The 15,221-nt window shown below is 44.9% G+C and overlaps 1 protein-coding gene across 1 annotated transcript in view; it reads left to right on the forward strand.

Moving 5' to 3' along the window:
* The first annotated feature begins 663 nt into the window (after positions 1–663).
* Positions 664–15,221, forward strand: part of LOC143983109 (uncharacterized) — a 175,875-nt gene continuing 161,317 nt past the window's right edge. Inside the window, exons 1-2 of the mRNA XM_077482399.1 lie at positions 664–752; positions 5,674–5,766. The gene's annotated coding sequence lies outside the window, so the exon portion shown is untranslated. The remainder of the gene's footprint in view (positions 753–5,673; positions 5,767–15,221) is intronic.

Here is a 15,221-nt window from a genome sequence, read left to right on the forward strand (position 1 = left end):
GAGCGGTTGGTAAGGTGGGTAAGTCTGGTAGCAGCATTCATGATAGACTGAAGAGGGGATAGCCTATGGAGAGGCAGGCAAATGAGAAGGGGGTTGCAATAGCCAAGGCGAGAGATAAGTGAGTGAATGAGTAGCTTGGTGGTTTCATTTGTTAAAAAGGTGCTATGACTAAGCATTAGTTTCACATTAGCTATCTTCTGTTCCATCCGCTGACTGCATTATGTCTTGTATTTGATTTTATGTATAATTTCTAATATTATTCCAGTAATGCAGCCATCCAAACTTTTTTCTACAATTCCTGTCAGCTGCTATCTGTGCGGGTGCCTGGATAGTTAGCAGTGGAGTTTGGGAAGAACAACCTGACAAACTGGAAGGTGAGAACTACACACGTAGTAAGTAGCATTAGCATAGACCTAGTGATCTGGCGTTGTGCATGTGAGAAAATAATAATAATACGACAGAGATAATCTGTCTGTCACAAGGATTCATCTACACATTTAAGAAGTTATGGGCAGTTGAAGTTAAACTATTAGAACATTGGAATACTTGCATAATAGTCCCTCCTGGCCTGGATTTAACAGCATGGACAGGACATATGGCTGAGAATTGTTCTCTCTTCCTTCTTCTGGGGTTTTTTCAAAGCCAACCCTCCAGAGACAGAAAGTGCTAATACGTAATTATACATAACCCTGTGATATTATCAGCTAACAGACGAGGAAAGAAGATCCCTACAAAGGGATGTTGTGATAAAAGTAAGTCCAGCTCACTTTATACCCTTTGGTTAACATTGGGGGGTAAATGTTCACTTAAATTGATGGCCAATGAGAAGAAGAATGCCTGCTTAAATTGGTGGTCAGTGGGAAGAAAAATACCCTTTACATTGGTGGTCTGTGCCAAGAAGAATGGACCTTACATTAGCCATCAATTTTTAAAAAAATTCCCCTTTTCATTGATGGTCATTGGGATGAAGAATTTGTTCTGACATTGGTGGCCGGTGAGAGAAATATCCCCCCTATATGGTGGTCATAATATAATAATGTTTAGGGGGAGAACTCCAGCTTGTATTAGTGATAAGTGGGGAAATGAGGCATTACTATCCTATATTGTAATTGTATTGTCTCCCTTTTTATTGTAAAGAGCTGCAGAAACTGTTGACTCTATACAAATCCTGAATAATAATAATAATAATTCTCAAAAGTGATGCCAATGTAAGCCAGGACATTTTTCTCCTACCAATGTAATGGGAAGGTTTTATTACATTAGTGGTATGTGAGAGAATATTACCTCCTACTTTAGTGTTGGTGATGGTGAGCTTGAAAATAACTTCAGATTCCTCTAATGACTATCCATGTACTTTATGCGGGCACTATTTTCCATTGACCACTAATGTAATAGGGGTTATATTTTTTCACTACTAATGAAATAAGCAACATCGGCGTCTGTTTTACATTTATGGTCTTGTATAGCTGACTGTTTACAGTACTGCTGCCATGCCAAAAAATGCATGATAACATGCCAGATTTGATTTCCTAGAACAGTGACGGCAAACCTTGGCACCCCGGATGTTTTGGAACTACATTTCCCATGATGCTCATGCACTCTGCTGTGTAGTTGAGCATCATGGGACATATAGTTCCATAACATCTGGGGTGCCAAGGTTCGCCATCACTGTCCTAGAATAAGAGAATAAAGACATATCAGCATCAGTTTTCTAGAACTGGGCACATTAAAATGTTGTCTTAACCACTTTAAGACCGGACCATTTTGCTGGTAAATGACCAGAGGTCTTTTTACACTTTGGCACTGCGCTGCTTTAACTGGTAATTGCGCGGTCATGCAATGTTGTACCCAAACAAAATTTGCGTCCTTTTCTTCCCACAAATAGAGCTTTCTTTTGATGGTATTTGATTGCCTCTGCGATTTTTATTTTTTGCGATATAAACGTAAAAAGACCGCAAATTTTGAAAAAAAATGATATTTTCTACTTTTTGTTATTAGAAAAATCCAATAAACTCAATTTTAGTCATACATTTAGGCCAAAATGTATTCAGCCACATGTCTTTGGTAAAAAAAAAGTCAATAATTGTATATTTATTGGTTTGCGCAAAAGTTGTCACATCTACAAACTAAGGTACGTTTTCTGGAATTTACGCAGCTTTTAGTTTACGACTGCCTATCTCATTTCTTGAGGTGCTAAAATGGCAGGGCAGTACAAAACCCCCCCAAATGACCCCATTTTGGAAAGTAGACCCCCTAAGGAAATTGATAAGAGGCATGTTGAGCCCATTGAATATTTTATTTTTTTGCCTCAAGCGATTGAATAATGACAAAAAAAAAATTTTTTTTTTTTTTTTACACAAAGTTGTCACTAAATGATATATTGCTCACACATGCTATGGGCGTATGTGAAATGACACCCCAAAATAAATTCTGCTGCTTCTCCTGAGTACGGGGATACCACATATGTGGGACTTTTTGGGAGCCTAGCCGCGTACGGGGCCCCGAAAACCAAGCACCGCCTTCAGGCTTTCTAAGGGCGTAAATTTTTGAGTTCACTTCTCACTACCTATTACAGTTTTGAAGGCCATAAAATGCCAAGATGGCACAAAACCCCCACAAATGACCCCATTTTAGAAAGTAGACACCCCAAGCTATTTGCTGAGAGGCATGTTGAGTTCATGGAATATTTTATATTTTGCCACAAGTTGCGGGAAAATTACAAACTTTTTTTTTTTTTTTTTTTTTTTCACAAAGTTGTCACTAAATGATATATTGCTCACACATGCCATGGGCATATGTGAAATGACACCCCAAAATAAATTCTGCTGCTTCTCCTGAGTACGGGGATACCACATATGTGGGACTTTTTGGGAGCCTAGCCGCGTACGGGGCCCCGAAAACCAAGCACCGCCTTCAGGCTTTCTAAGGGCGTAAATATTTGACTTCACTCCTCACTACCTATTACAGTTTTGAAGGCCATAAAATGCCAAGATGGCACAAAACCCCCACAAATGACCCCATTTTAGAAAGTAGACACCCCAAGCTATTTGCTGAGAGGCATGTTGAGTCCATGGAATATTTTATATTTTGCCACAAGTTGCGGGAAAATTACAAACTTTTTTTTTTTTTTTTTTTTTTTCACAAAGTTGTCACTAAATGATATATTGCTCACGCATGCCATGGGCATATGTGAAATGACACCCCAAAATAAATTCTGCTGCTTCTCCTGAGTACGGGGATACCACATATGTGGGACTTTTTGGGAGCCTAGCCGCGTACGGGGCCCCGAAAACCAAGCACCGCCTTCAGGCTTTCTAAGGGCGTTACAGTTTTGAAGGCCATAAAATGCCAAGATGGCACAAACCCCCCCCAAATGACCCCATTTTGGAAAGTAGACACCCCTAAATTTAGGGGTACACTAGTGAGACTAGGTAATAAATGGCGGGTGCCCTGAAACTATAAAAAAATAACTAACCAACCAGCGTCACCTGTAACAGTTATATGGTGATCACTGGTGAAAGGGTTAACTAGGGGGCAATCAGGGGGCTTTATGCGGTAGTATATGGGGGTCCCTGGCGCTATAAAAAGCTGCGGCGAACCTAAATACCTACTTGCCTAACTAGCGTCACCTGTGACACTAATACAGCGATCAGAAAAACGATCGCTTATTAGGCTGGGTTCACACTGGAGCGATGCGGGAACGCCACGAATGCGCGGCGGGTTCCCGCATCGCATGCCTCCCGGCGGCAGTTCACACTGCCCTATGCGAACTGCTGGGAGTGTCAGTGAAATGTTACTGACACCCCCAGATCAGTTCGCATATCGCAGTGCGATCTGAAAACTCGGATCGCATGGTGTGAACACCCATGCGATCCGATTCTGCTGCGGGCCAAAAAAAGGGTCCCGTGCGAATTTGCGGCGGGTGCGGCGGGTGTGGCGGGTGCGGCGAATGGCTGAACTCGAATCGCACAGAGATCGGATGTGATTTGCACTGCAGTGCGGTGCGAATCACATCCGTTCTCAAACCGCTGCAATCTGAACCCAGCCTTAGTGACACTGGCGACGGGGGGTGATCACGGGGTTAAACCTTTATTGGGGGGGTTAGGGGGGTACCTTAGAACTAAAGGGGGCTAACCCTAACTGCCCTAACAGTTATTAGTCACAAATGACACCCGCCGGGTGATCAGGGGGTTAAACCTTTATTAGGTAATAAATGGCGGGTGCCCTGAAACTATAAAAAAATAACTAACCAACCAGCGTCACCTGTAACAGTTATATGGTGATCACTGGTGAAAGGGTTAACTAGGGGGCAATCAGGGGGCTTTATGCGGTAGTATATGGGGGTCCCTGGCGCTATAAAAAGCTGCGGCGAACCTAAATACCTACCTGCCTAACTAGCGTCACCTGTGACACTAATACGGCGATCAGAAAAATGATCGCTTATTAGGCTGGGTTCACACTGGAGCGATGCGGAAACGCCGCGAATCCGCGGCGGGTTCCCGCATCGCATGCCTCCCGGCGGCAGTTCACACTGCCCTATGCGAACTGCTGGGAGTGTCAGTGAAATGTTACTGACACCCCCAGATCAGTTCGCATATCGCAGTGCGATCTGCAAACTCGGATCGCATGGTGTGAACACCCATGCGATCCGATTCTGCTGCGGGCCAAAAAAAGGGTCCCGTGCGAATTTGCGGCGGGTGCGGCGGGTGTGGCGGGTGCGGCGGGTGCGGCGAATGGCTGAACTCGAATCGCACAGAGATCGGATGTGATTTGCACTGCAGTGCGGTGCGAATCACATTCGTTCTCATAAACCGCTGCAATGTGAACCCAGCCTTAGTGACACTGGCGACGGGGGGTGATCACGGGGTTAAACCTTTATTGGGGGGGTTAGGGGGGTACATTAGAACTAAAGGGGGCTAACTCTAACTGCCCTAACAGTTATTACAGTCACAAATGACACCAATGCAAAAAAAAAAAAAAAAAAAAAAAAATGACATTGGTGTCACTGTGACTGGGGGGCAGGGGTAATTGGGGGGGTGATCGGGGGGTAAAGGGGGGGTGTGAGTGTGCCTGGCATGTTCTACTGTGTGTGTAGAGTGTTGGTGCAACTCACCGATCCGCTCTCCTCCGTGTCGGAACGGAAAATACCGACACGGAGGAGAGAATACATCACTTCCTCTCCTGTGTTTACATTACAGGAGAGGAAGTGATGTCACGGGGGATTTCCATTCGTCGAGAGCGATCGCGAGGGGGTGGCCATGAATGAATGGCCGTCCCCTCATCCCTGATCTCTCCCGAACGAATGCCGACCGCCGCAGGCACCGGGGGGGGGCCCGATCGGGCCCCCCACCCGCGGGCAGGCATGGACTTATATATACGCCAATATGCCTGCCCGTGCCATTCTGCCGACGTATATCGTCGTGCGGCGGTCGGCAAGTGGTTAATTGTACATGTATGCCTAGTTTCTACAGACAGGCAGTAGTCCTCTGTCCTTGGAGCCAGTTGTTATTCCAGTGTCCTTTAACTCTGGCTGGTCATTGCTGTTTTAGGTGGGCTTTATTTAGTGGATTAAGGGCATGTTGCAGCACAGATACAGGTTACTATACTCAAGCATGTTTGCGACAGTGCTAGATGTCAGCTCTGACTAAACACCATCTGTTCTAATCTATGCAGGCCATACGATTCTGCATCAATTCTACCTACTAGAAGCACAGCTTGTTTTTTACTACTTTAATAGGCTAAGCAAACAGCCAGATTATCAGACAGGTAAGTAGTAACTATCATTTGCAGTTTTCTAAATAGATGAAAAGCTGAAAGCAGTAATGCAAAACAGATTTAGGGTGGCAAAGAGCATACATATACTGCAGAATAATACAACACAGTTTATGAAAGCTGCACTAACATTGATTCTTCGCAGCAATGTTTCTGTGGTAACTTGTGACTGCATGGCACGGTCTATATAAGAATCTTTACTAATGGCATACCATCTATACAGCATAGTCCATATAAGAATCTATTTATAAAGAATAACCTACCACTTGCAAAGAATAAAAAAAAAAAAAGCATTTTTGCTCACACATGACTAGATGATGCAAGTCAACAGAGTTTTGGCGTATTCGCTAGACAGTGACACTGTATCACTTAATGGGAAAGAACTTTCATCAGATTCTTTCTCATCCTGTTGTGGGAAGATGAATCATTTCCTGCTGACTCACGTTTATTCATGTGAAACCACCCAGAAGTTCCAAGTGCAACCAATGGCAATTCTTCTGAAAGTAAATCTTTCTCCATTTACACTTAACCACAGCACTTGACAAAATTAGTCTTCATGCGTGTGAGGAAAAACAACAAAAAAGGGTAAATTTGCATTCCATAATTTGCCTTTGCCAGGACAGGGGCTAGGGTCATTGCTGGGATTGTGAAATACCTATCAGGGCAAGATTATTAAAGTGGAGTAACACCCAAAAGTGGAAGCTCTGCTTATCTACTCCTCCCCCCCCTCCGGTGCACATTTGGCACCTTTAAGGGGGAAGCGGGTGCCTGTTTTTGACAGGTACCCTTCCCCACTTCCAGGAGACTCTGCCATGGTGCCGACCCTCCAAAGTTTGGACCCCCTCTTCTTTCCTTCGCCCCTGGGCCAGTAAGAAAGTGCAGGGTGCTTCACACATGTGCAGTAGTAGGGAACCAGCCGTGAAGGCAAAAGCCTTCGCTGCCAGGTTCCCTTACTACAAATGGCGATGGCAACTCCGGAGAGTCGATCTGAAAAGTGCTAACAACGTGGGAACCTCGGACAGGTAAGTATCCTAATATTAAAAGTCAGCAGCTACAGTACATGTATTTTTTCATGGGGGAGGAACTCTTTAAATAAGACCTCAGCCTACTCACTGTGTACTTGACACATATGTGCCACAGTCTTTGCATCCACAAAATATGCTTTAATCACTATGTCAAAACCTTTTTCTTTTTTGCTTTTTCAAGTGATGCTATTCCACCACAGATAAGACTTTTGTTACATAGTTAAATTTTTACAGGTCATAAGATTAAAAAAAGAGACAGGCCCATCCAGTTCAACCTACTGTATGTGTGTGTATATGTGATTTTTATTCTTTAACAATTCCCATAGCTCTGTATATTCCACTTTCTGAGGAAGACATCTAAATAAAATTTGCTGTTAACCCTCTCAGTTAGTACCACTTCCTGGGGAGGGGGGGCAGAGGAGTTGGCACATTTTTACTGCTCTAACAATAAAGAACACTCTCAATCTAGGGTCAAACCTTCTTTCTTTTAACCTCAAATCATGGTCCCTTGTCCTCTTCAGGAACCTTAGAGTAAGCAGTTTATTATAGTTACAGAAGTTATGTTTGCTATATCTGTATAATGTAGAAATGTGCATTAGTTTTGATCTGAATGTAAATGCAGACTAATCTTCAAATGAAATAGTAACAAATATCCTTGAAATTCCTTTTGTTTTCGTAAATATGTTTTCTAAGGAATTCCACATTTTCAGAACAATTCGAATTCGGATCAGTCGAAAAAACAATCAACCAACTCAAATTCTGTGTGAAGAATAGCTGGTTGTTAAGAAGTGGGCAGGGAAGCTTGACAACTGATGGCTCATCAGCTGTCAGCGGCTTCCACGCTGATAGCTGAAATGTAAACAAAAGAGTGGCGTTAATGTAAAATACAGAAAAAAAAACAGCATGGGACCCCCACATCAATCCATACCAGGTCTTTCAGTCTGGTATTGATTTTAATAACGGCGTGAGATTCACCCCAAAATCCATACCAGAAGCTATGCCCCCAAAAGCACCTTGTCCTCATGCAGATAGGGACAAGGGCCTCTTCCCCACAACCCTGGCCCAGTGGTTGTGGGGGTGCAGGGGGTGACCTATCAGTCTGGAAGCCCCATTTAACTAGGGGTCCCCAGATACCGTTCACCCCTATGTAAATAAGTATGGGGTACATGGTACACCTACTCATTCACTAAAAATGTGTAAAAAGTAAATAAAAACACACCAACAGTTTTTGACAAATCTTTTATTAAAAAAAGGGGGCTTTCCGATAAGTTACTCCCCACAACCACTGAGCCAGGGTTGTGGAAAAGAAGCCCTTGTTGTCATCAACATGGCACGTGGTTCGCCCTCCCCCCCTTTCCTGGTGTGCTGGGCTGCATGCCTGGATAAGGGTCTGGTATGGGGTTCCCTTTAAAACCCATACCAGATCCGAAGGGCCTGGTATGGATTAGAGGGAGGACCCCATGATGTTTAAAAAAAAAAGTAATGCTATTCTGAATAAACAATGCTAAAAATACAAAACGAATTCCGGAATTCCGAAAACAAATTGGTCCATTGAAGCAATATTGGACCAGTTCATTTTAGGAATTTCGGAAGCCATTTTAAATCTTCGGCATTCCTTTTATATATTCAAAAATCAGAAAAGCTGTTTTTTAAGGAGTGGGAAGCCACTGACGTCCTTAACAATATCTGCTGTCAGCGGGATTCCTCGACTGACAGCAGAATGTAAACAAAACAAATGCCAGTTAAAAAAAAAACTGTGTGGGGATCCACCCTAATTTATAACAGGCCCTTCAGGTTTGGTATGGATTTTAAGGGGGACTCCATGCCAAATTTAAAAGAAAAACAATTGTGTGGGGTCCGGCCCAAAATTCATAGCAGACCCTTATCCGAGCCTGCAGCTCTGCAGGCCAGAAAAGAGGGGGGATGAGCAAGCACACCCCTTCTGAACCATGCCAGGCCACATGCCCTCAACATGGGGGGGTGCTTTGGGGCTGCGGGGAAGGGGGAACTCTGACTCCCAAAGCACCTTGTCCCACCTTGTCACCTTTAACAAGGGGGCCCCAGATCCTGCCCCCCCTATGTTAATGAGTATGGGGTACAAAGTACCCATATTCATTCACTAAAAAAGGGTAAAAATTTAATAAAAACACAAGATTTGTTGATGTTATCCTTTATTAACTACTTGCTGCTTGACCACGATCAAATGACGACGGGGAGGTGCGGCTCTCATTCTGGGATGACGTCATATGGCAGCATCCCAGAACGGACGCTCTGAGTCGTGTCCGTGGCTCTTTAACCATGTGATCGGCTGTGTCCAATCACAGCTGTTCACATGTAAACATGAAGATGCCGGTAATTGGTGCTCCTTGCCTCACACTGACAGACTGTGTGGTGAGTAGAGGTGATTATTGGCATCTCCTCGCAGGGGACAACAAAACATGCAATCAGGGCACTGATCATCAGTGCCTTGATTACATTATAGCGCCACAAGTGTCACCAATTAGTGCCAGCAGTCAGTGCCCACCACTGCCCACCAGTGCCAGCAATCAGTGCCCATTAGTGATGCCAGTCAGTGCCACCTATCAGTGATGCCCATCACTGCTGTCCATCAATACCCATCAGTGTCGCCCATCAGTAGTGCTCATCATTGCTGGCTATCTGTGCTGCCTATCAGTAATTGGTGCTCCTTACCTCACACTGACAGACTGTGTGGTGAGTAGAGGTGATTATTGGCATCTCCTCGCAGGGGACAACAAAACATGTAATCAGGGCACTGATCATCAGTGCCTTGATTACATTATAGCGCCACAAGTGTCACCAATCAGTGCCAGCAATCAGTGTCCACCACTGCCAGCAATCAGTGCCTATTAGTGATGCCAGTCAGTGCTGGTTATCAGTGCCACCTATCAGTGATGCCCATCACTGCTGTTCATCAATACCCATCAGTGTCGTCCATTAGTAGTGCTCATCATTGCTGGCTATCTGTGCTGCCTATCAGTGCCCACCATTGCCGCCTATCAGTGCCAATCAGTGACACCTATCAGTGCCACCTATTAGTGCCCATCAGTGACGCCTATCAGTGCCCATCAGTGCCCATAAATGTGGCATATTAGTGCCTCCTCATCAGTGCCACCTAATCAGTACCCATAAGTGCCACCTCATCAGTGCCTATAAGTGCCACCTCATCAATGCCCACCAGTTCAGCCTATCAGTGCCGCCTCATCAGGACACATCTGTGAAGGAGAAAAATGACTTATTTACAAAATTTACTGACAGAAACGAAGTAAAACTTTTTATTTTTTTTGTAAAAAAAAAAAAAAAACAGCAGTGAATAAATACCACCAAAAGAAAGCTCTATTTCTGTGAACAAAATGATAAAAAATTCATTTGAGTTCAGTGTAGCATGACCACGCAATTGTCATTCAAAGTGCGACTGAAAGCTGAAATAATGCCTGGGCAGGAAGGGGATGTAAGTGTCCTCTAGGCAAGTGGTTAAGAACCAAATAAGAACCAAAAAATAAAAAATAAAGGAATGTCCCCTGAAGTAGATCCAACATCATTCACGATTTCTGCCTCTACTGCCGACCTGAAAAAGAAATAAAAAGAGTTCTGCACCCGACGAAGGCTTCTGTAGGCCGTCTGACAGTTCTTAAATAACTAGGGGGTGGAGGCAACATCATCAAGTGACCCTGTCAATGACCCCGCATGTCAAAGGTGTCACAGTGGTCGGGGTCACCCGATGATGTCATCGAGTGGCCCTGCTGTCAGGGCTAGGCTCAGTCCTTCCTTCTCTGAGCTGGCCACTCAGCTGTCGGCTAATTGCCAGCTCCTATCTCTCCACAGGTACTCGGCTTTTGATGATCCTGCTCGTCAGTCCTGCCTACTTAAGCCGTCCAGTCCAGGGGAGGTCTGCCTTCGCCTTGGTCACATCACAAGAAACTATCTCCTGCATTCCTGTTTAAGGACTGGCTTTGCTGACATCCCTTCTGTGTCCAGATCCTGCTTGCTGTTCCACTACACTGATCCCTGACTTCTGGCTTGGCTGACTATACGTTCCGGTTACTGAACTTTGGCTATGTTTTGACTACGTTTTTCTTTTTACTTTTATTATTAAACAAGTGTAATTTAACTTTACTTCACATTTTTTGGCTTTGTCCAATAATTAGACAGCTCTGTCAGGAAGTACAGCGAATCACTCAAAAACCTACAGAATACCAGATTCCGGATAACCCAGCCTTCTTCCTATTACAGCATTCACAAATCCCACTTAGGAAATATATGAATTCAGTATTAAGTCACTTGGTAAATGCGGCGAAAAGCTGCATTGCCTCATGCTGGAAGGACCCACGATCACCCCCCATCTCCATGTGGCTCAATAAAGTTAGAAGAGTAGAGATAATGGAAAAGCTCATGCCCAAGACAATGGATAGAAAGGAACAAATTATCAAAATATGGTCTACATGGGTGACATTTACACAGTCAGAAGAGGGGAAAAAATTAATGGGAGATGTAGGGGGAGAGTGCGTTCCTTGCAGAAGTAAATGAGGAGATTAAGAGGAGAGCCCCCCCTTGGTCGGGGAGGGGGTTTTGTCTTGTTTTTTTTTTTTTTAATGTTTGTTGGGGGGGGGGGGGTTGTTTTTGGTTGTATGCATAATAAGAATAAAACAACAGGAGAACTAAAATAAGAATGCTATATAGCTGGGCAGAAATAATGCAGTTTTTGGGATTAATTTATTGTATGACATATGTATGTAGTGTTGAAATTATAAATTGCGGTATCCATTTGTATTGTTCTCATGTAAAAATAAAGAATTAATAAAAAAAAATAAAAAAAAACTGTACTTCTGTCTCAATCTGATTTTGTGGTTTCTGACACCCACACCCTTAGTTATTTAAGTGTCAGATGGCGAAGCTGTCAGAAGGCAGGAGCCTTCATTGAGGACATCATGACTGATGTTGGATCTACTTCGGGGGACATTTATTTTTTGTTTTTTAACCACTTGCTTACTGGGCACTTAAACACCCTTCCTGCCCAGACCAATTTTTAGCTTTCGGTGCTCTCACATTTTGAATGACAATTACTCAGTCATGCAACACTGTACCCAAATTAATTTTTTGTCCTTTTTTTCCCACAAATAGAGCTTTCTTTTGGTGGTATTTGATCACCTCTGGGGTTTTTATTTTTTGCGCTATAAATGAAAAAAGACCGAAAATTTTGAAAAAAAACACATATTTCTTTGTTTCTGTGACAAAATTATGCAAATTATAAATTTTTCTTCATAAATTTTGGCCACTATTTATACTGCTACATATCTTTGGTAAAAATAACCCAAATTAGTGGATATTATTTGGTCTTTGAGAAAGTTAGAAAGTCTACAAGCTGTGGTGCGAATCGCACAAAATTGATCACATCTGATATACTGGTGGACTATCTCATTTCTTGCGACCCGAACAAGTCAGGAAAGTACAAATACCCCTCAAATGACCCCTTTTTGGAAAGTAGACATTCCAAGGTATTTAGTAAGAGGCATGGTGAGATTTTTGATGTTGTAATTTTTTCCCACAATTCTTTGCAAAATTAAGATTTTTTTTTCCACAAAATTGTCATTGTAATAGGTTATTTCTCTCACGTGGCATGTGTATACCACAAATGACACCCCCCAAAAAATTCTGCTACTCCTCCTGAGTATTACAATACCACATGTGTGGGACTTTTTCACAGCCTGGCCACATAGAGAGTAGGGATGAGCTTCGTGTGTTCAACTCGAACATCGGCTGTTCGCCCGTTCGGCGAATTCCGAACGTTATGGGCCGCTCGCGCCAAATTCGTGTGGCGCTCACGGCCCACAATGCACTGCGCCATCGCAGTGCATTGCTGGCTCATGATTGGCCAAGCATGCACTGTGACCCCGCATGCTTGGCCAATCACAGCGCCGGCAGCGAGGAGAGCCATGATTGGCCACAGGCAGGATGCCTGTGGCCAATCATAGCTCAGGCTGTGTAGTACACGCCCCACACTATATAAGGCCACCAGCGCGGCGGCCTTGTGTAGTGTGTTGGCGTCTGTAGGAGTTAGTGGGTGTTCTGTGTACCTTCAACACAGGATACACCGATCGTTATTGGCCGATTTTGCGTTCTTGCTCTTCTGTAGTGGTTGTTGTCTGCGTGCCCTGACCACAGTATACACCGCTATATCCATCTATATAGCTAGCTATCTTGCTAGTTTTAAATAGAGCTTGCAGTCAGTTGTAGGAGATTGTGCGTGCTGTCTGCGTGCTCTGAACCCAGTATACACCGCTATATCCACCTATATAGCTAACTATCTTGCTCTTTTTAAATAGAGCTTGCAGTCAGTTGTAGGAGATTGTGCGTGCTGTCTGCGTGCTCTGAACCCAGAATACACCGCTATATCCATCTATATAGCTAGCTATCTTGCTCGTTTTAAATAGAGCTTGCAGTCAGTTGTAGGAGATTGTGCGTGCTGTCTGCATGCTCTGAACCCAGTATACACTGCTATATCCATCTATATAGCTAGCTATCTTGCTCGTTTTAAATAGAGCTTGCAGTCAGTTGTAGGAGATTGTGCGTGCTGTCTGCGTGCTCTGAACCCAGTATACACCGCTATATCCATCTATATAGCTAGCTATCTTGCTCGTTTTAAATAGAGCTTGCAGTCAGTTGTAGGAGATTGTGCATGCTGTCTGCATGCCCTGAACCCAGTATACACCGTTATATCCACCTACATAGCTCTTCTCTAATTGAGCCATCTGCCATCTGCAGGAGTTAGTGGATGTTGTGTGTGCCTCCAGCACAATATACACTACCCAATTGCTGGTTTTCCCAACTCCCTTCAGGCCATTACCATGTCTGGAAGGCCAGCAAGGAGAGGCAGACAGGTGCGAGCCGATAAAAGAGGGCAAGCAGGCTCTGTGTCTAGAGACAACAGTGCTGGTCATGGACGCGGTGCATCGTCATCATCAGCACGTGGCCATGGGACACGCTTGTACTTCTTTTTGGCAGCTGGAAATGTTGAGCCGCAACATGCCAACGACTTGGTAGAGTGGATGACCAAGCCCTCTTCATCCTCCTCATCCTCTCTCACCCAGGCTCTGGGTACTAGCAAAGCAGCTGCCAACGCATCGTCTTCCCTCCTCTCAATGTCATCATCAGTGACTCCTTCCCTAGACCCACCACGTCCTCCTGAGGAGTCTCCCGAACTCTTTGAGCACAGTGTTGGGTACATGCTCCAGGAGGATGCCTAGTGTTTTGTAGGCTCTGATGATGATACTCAGCTAGAGGAAGGCAGTACCGTGAATGCAGAGAGAGTGGATGTTCAAGAAGGACAGCAATCTGGCAGTCATGTTCCACAAGCTGCAGCATACTGCCAGGTTTGCTCCAGTGATGAAGAGGGAGGGGATGATGAGGGCACTGACTCCATGTGGGTGCCTAGTAGGAGAGAGGAGGAGGAGGAGGCACATGTCCAATGAGGCAGAATGCCCTCCGGGGGCCAGATTAGGGGCAGCACACCGACTGAATCACACCACAGAGCTCCGCCTGTGCAGGGCGCTGTCTCTGCGTGTTATTCTAAAAGTTCTTTGGTGTGGGCCTTTTTTGAGACGAGTGCATCAGATCGCACCGCTGTTATTTGCAACATATGTCTCAAGCGTATCTCGCGTGGCCAAAACATCAGCCGCTTGGGCACCACATGCTTGACCAGACATATGTTGACCTGCCATGCAGCTCGTTGGCAAGCGTACCTCAAAGACCCACACCAAAGAACAAAGCGGACCTCTCCTTGCTCCTCATCAGCTGGGATCTCCAACCCCACTAGACCTTCAGTCCTCTCTGAAACCTGCTCTGAGAGGAATGAAGGTGTAGAATTAGGTGTGTCACAGCCAAGTGCTTCCGGGCACTCTGCTAGCAGTACACCCACGTCCGATTATAGCAGGCAAATGTCCCTGCCCCAGCTGCTGGACCGGCAAAAGAAGTTCACTCCCAGCCACCCACATGCCCAGCGGTTGAATGCTAGCTTGGAAAAATTGCTAGCACTTCAACTGCTGCCTTTTCAGTTGGTAGACTCGGCCCCCTTCCGTGAATTTGTACAATGTGCGGTTCCTCAGTGGCAGGTTCCCAAACGCCACTTTTTCTCACGGAAGGCGATTCCGGCTCTCTACCGGCATGTGGAAGGCAATGTCCTTGCCTTCCTGGACAGGGCGGTCAGCGGTAAGGTGCATATTACCGCTGACTCATGGTCCAGCAGGCATGGACAGGGACGTTACCTGTCTTTCACGGCCCATTGGGTCACTCTTCTGGCAGCTGGGAAGGATGCAGGACAAGGGGCAGTAGTGTTGGAGGTTGTTCCCCCACCACGCCTCCAAAATGCTACTATTGGTTGTGACACACCTCTCTCCTCCACCCAATCCT

Source organism: Lithobates pipiens, unplaced genomic scaffold, assembly GCF_037356315.1.
Source record: "Lithobates pipiens isolate NorthernLeopardFrog02 unplaced genomic scaffold, aLitPip1_a1.2 Scaffold_16, whole genome shotgun sequence".
In the NCBI taxonomy this organism is placed as follows: domain Eukaryota; kingdom Metazoa; phylum Chordata; class Amphibia; order Anura; family Ranidae; genus Lithobates; species Lithobates pipiens.